Source organism: Nilaparvata lugens, unplaced genomic scaffold (genome assembly GCF_014356525.2).
Source record: "Nilaparvata lugens isolate BPH unplaced genomic scaffold, ASM1435652v1 scaffold10713, whole genome shotgun sequence".
In the NCBI taxonomy this organism is placed as follows: Eukaryota; Metazoa; Arthropoda; class Insecta; order Hemiptera; family Delphacidae; genus Nilaparvata; species Nilaparvata lugens.
The window spans coordinates 1-4,768 of NW_024089379.1; the positions used below are offsets into that span (position 1 = coordinate 1).

Sequence of the window (4,768 nt, forward strand, 5' to 3'; positions counted from 1 at the left end):
AATTTCCCTTTATTAGGGAAAAATTACCATGTGTTAAAAATAGGGTAACAGGACTAAAAAATCACCCGGTATAATAGAATTGAACCCATTAAAGAAATTTTCTCCAATATGAACGGTTCATTACTTATAACCCTTTCAAAGTCGTCAATCGGCTCTGCCCCACCCTGTACTTGTTTACTTGTGTTCTACTTGTTTCTAGTATTTCAATAAATAAAAGGGTACTCGATCATTTTTTCATTCTGTTCCAATTCTTGAATAATATTCAAGTAATGTACACTTCTGTTGAGAACAAGATTCCCTATTCAATTGAAATATTGAATGGCTTGATATTCCGACACATTTTTGTAAAGTCTCCAACCAATTTTTACCAGATACACCTACAATGTTCCCGCACTGTAATGTTTAAATACGAGGGCTATTTTTTTCAACTTCCGATGTGGTATAAAAAAGAAACTAGTGAGAGTAATTGAATTTATTATCAAAAGTTATTTACATTATTAGTTACTTCTTAACATAGTCACCACTCAGATTGAGGCATTTTTCATACCTGGGTACAAGCTTCTTAATACCTTGTTCATAGAATTTAGCCGCCAGTGATTTGAGATGGTTTTTCACAGCATCTTGCAGCGCATCGTCTTGTCGGAAGCTCTGCCCTCCTAGCATTTTCTTCAGTTCCGGGAAAAGGTGATAGTCGCTTGGTGCTATACGCCGGATGGTCAAAAACGTCCCATTTAAACCCGTCAAGAAGACGCTTCGTCACAGCAGCACTGTGAGGACGGGCGTTGTCATGAATGAGCACCACTCCCGATGTGAACATTCCTCTCCTTTTGTTCTGCACAGTTCCTCTCCAATCACGCACTGCACTGTCACTCATAAAGCTTTCACCATATACTCGTTTCATTCTATGGTGAATTTCTGCTGTGGATAACCCTTCAGCTTGCAAAAAACGAATTACACTTCACAACTCACACTTGGCGGGAGATTCTATCATATTGGCCATATTTATGTGTCGCTAGATGAACTGGTAATGACGACAGATGGCCGAATACGAGTGAGGTTATAGTGTGAGATGTGCATAGTCAGCTGCCGCGCATTGTTGGCCAATGCCGCTCGCATTGCCATCTAGTGGCACGATCGGAAGTTGAAAAAAAAATAGCCCTCGTAAATAAACAGGCAAATCCCAAAACTAATCCTACCCCTTATAATAATTATAATATGAGAGTACTGTTGAAAAATAAGGTTACTCTTCATTTTTCAGGCACAATACAATATTCAAGGATGTGTACAGAGAAGTAGGAATACTTGAGGTGTTTGTCACTTGCCTACAACGATATGCAACACTTTTGAAAGAGAAACAACAAGCCTGGATGACGGAAGAGGTAATCACCAATTAATAATTAAATATTCCTTTTTATTCACTTCTATAACCATCAAATTTTGTATTAAATGAAAAAGACAAGAAATTGTCAAAAAACCACAGATTAATTGATACTTAGAAAGACCGGTTTCGGTTATTACACCATTGTCAATCTCTGATAAACTTTATCAGAAGCTTTGACAATTTCTTAGTCTTTTTCATTCCAACTTCTTATCTTCTCATATCAACTTCTCAACTACACAATTTTTCGTATTATTAGTTTAAGGCTGTGCAAAGGCTAAGAATAAACTTTCTACTGGTAACATTTTTCAAAGTTTTTGGGTTTGTATACTATCAAGCTATCAAAATGAAAAAGTTTTCTCAGGAAAACATTTTTTCCGATCATTACTTTTTGAGATATGAATGCCTAAAGTTAAAAGTTTTGGGACAGGACATTTCAAATTCGGTAAGAAATAATCCATTGGATTTAGAGGATATATTCTTCATGGTATTGTTGATTGAATAAAAAAAAAAATTAGTTAGCCAAATTGAATAACTTTCTCAAAAATTTATTTTCCAGAAAAAATTGTTGCTGTCACTGAATGTAAGAAAAAATATTGAATCTTTTCTATGTAGGGAGGACATTCATCACTATAATACAAGAACTAGTCAGCAATATTGATGTCCTTATACTAGGCTGAGGAGAGTGCTGATGAATTCAAAGCTAATTTCTTTGAAAATTTTTAATAAGTTTCCTACTTCAGTGAGAACCATGTCTGCCTCTTTGTTTACACATAGATTGAAAACTAACTTGACAGAAAATCCTCTTCACACACTGTCGGAATTTCTTGATATGGATAGGGATATAATTAATAATTATTTTAACTACTGTATACGTTCCATAATGTATTAATATTGGGTTGCCAACAATTTTAGTGTGTGAGAATTTATTTATTGCCAAAAATTACAAAATACATATTGTACAAAATTAATACTAGAGTATACAATACTTTACAGTATACAAATATATAGAGTAACATACAACATATGTTACTATATGTATAACATATAGAGTATACAAATATACATTGATTTCAACTTGAGTATAACAATACAATGTAATATTTGGCACTGCCAACATAAGAAACCTTGTGTGTTGGCAGTGAGTTGCAGATCACTTATTCTGCTTCAAGTAGCCTACTTAATATACAATTAAAATTTTATAATGTTGAAGAAAGTATTACACTTATTACAAAAATCGCAAATGCTTGGAATAAACAAAACTTAAGAATACTTGAGAATGTATTTAAACTATTTATATGCTTGACATTTATGTATGAGTTGAATCAATCATATGATAAGTGTTTTCAATATTGTTTTTGATTTTTATATCTTTTGAACATTGTGACGTTTCCGATTGTATACTGCATATGCATATACTTAGGGGAATGAAAATCTATTCTATTCAATTTTATTCTATTCTATTCTATTGGAGAGTTAAATTTTGTTGACGATCTTTTCTATTGTGCACAGTTTTTGAGCTGGACAAAGAGGACATTCAACTAGGACCCTGGTGATGGATTCACTGATTGTGCTGCTCAATGGAACAGTCAGAATGCCAACGTTCTGAGACAATGCGGAGGTGCACGCATTGCGCACAATCTTGTACCTTACGCCGATAGCAGGCATTTGGCATTGGGTGAGTTTACCATTGATATTCAAAAAGGTACCTCTTCTTAAACGTTGCCATGGCAACCACATACCGAATAGTTTATAAAAATAGAAAAAAAATAAAAATCTCAGTACCCTTTTTGAATTATTTAATCACAACATGTTTCAACATTGATGCCATTAAATAACATTGTTGTGATTAAATAATTCGAAAAGGGTACTGAGATTTTTATTTTCTTTCTATTTTTATTACAAGTAGCCCTATACAGAAAAGAGACGAATAGTTTATCTATAGTGAGGTCCACGTTATAATGGCAGTGTTTGATTAGCAATGGTATTGCTATCCTTGTCTATCATTCAACAAAGCGGGTAGCGCTATCTCTTTCTCGCTTTGCTCTGTTGCCAGATCGTCTTTTAAAAATGTAGAATTAATAATTAATTCACAAAATATGCTATTATATTAAGCGAGCAATCTTTGTATGTCTGTTTATATTTTTATATCTGGTTATTTATGTTTAACAGATCTCGAAAACGAATCTAACGATTTTCACGAAACTTGGAAAATAGTAGGTTTATGATATAAAAATTCGATTGCACTAGGTCTCATCCCTGGGAAAACTCGCTGCAGGACATGGAAAGGATAATTCATCCTTGGAAAACAGATGATAATTTCGTCGTCTGTCGATAACAGAAGAAGCATGTGCCTGTGTGGGAGATCAGCTGTGTAATCAATTAGATTACCGTATCTCGCGAGAATCTAGAACTTTTAATTGACTCGACCAAAATACTGATTTGTTGACATGAGATGGTATATATTAGGGATGGGTATCGATACATCGATGTTTAAAAACATCGATGTTTCAACATCAAACATCGATGTTTTTAACATCGATGTTTACTGTTCGATGTTTTTCACTTATCGATGGTTTACCTAGACATCGGTCATCCGATGTTTTTCCCAACTAAAATGAATTTTTCATTTAGGCTCTCTGTATTTTTATGTGAGACTGTTGGATACTCTTGAAGATTTGCATAACTTCTGTAGCTCTTGTCAAGGTTAGATACTTATTTAGAATTGAATAAGAGGTCGGATTCTTCGTTTCTTAGGAAGAATCAGTTTCTTCTTTCCTTGCCCTATTACCATAGGTAAGGGAAGTATTGCTTTCCGAAAAAAATTAAGGTACCCCAATTTCTAAATTTCTATACTTGTTTAGATCCCCTGAGTCCAAAAATGTGTTTTTTGGGTATTGGTCTGTATGTGTGTATTGTGTGTGTGTGTGTGTGTGTGTGTGTGTATGAGTGTATGTGCGTCTGTGTACACGATATCTCATCTCCCAATTAACGGAATGACTTGAAATTTGGAACTTAAGGTCCTTACAATATAAGGATCCAACACGAACAATTTCAATCAAATGCAATTCAAGATGGCGGCTAAAATGATGGAAATGTTGTCAAAAACAGGGTTTTTCGCGATTCTCACGGAAACGGCTCCAACGATTTTGATCAAATTCATACCTAAAATAGTCATTGATATGCTCTATCAACTGCCACAAGTCTCATATCTGAGAAAATTCAGGAGCTCTGCCCATCTATGCAAAGTTCGATTTTAGGTTCCATATTATCAGGCTTCAAATACAATTTAAACACAAAAATTCAAGTGGAAAAGATTGAGCATGAAAATCTCTACAAAAAATGTTCATAACATTTTCACCTAGAATTGAAAATAAGCTTGAAATTCGA

The 4,768-nt window shown here is 34.1% G+C and overlaps 1 pseudogene; it reads right to left on the reverse strand.

Annotated features, from left to right (window-relative positions):
- Positions 1-501: 501 nt before the first annotated feature.
- On the reverse strand, positions 502-1,054 carry LOC120355380 (annotated as a pseudogene).
- Between the last annotated feature and the right edge of the window lie 3,714 nt (positions 1,055-4,768).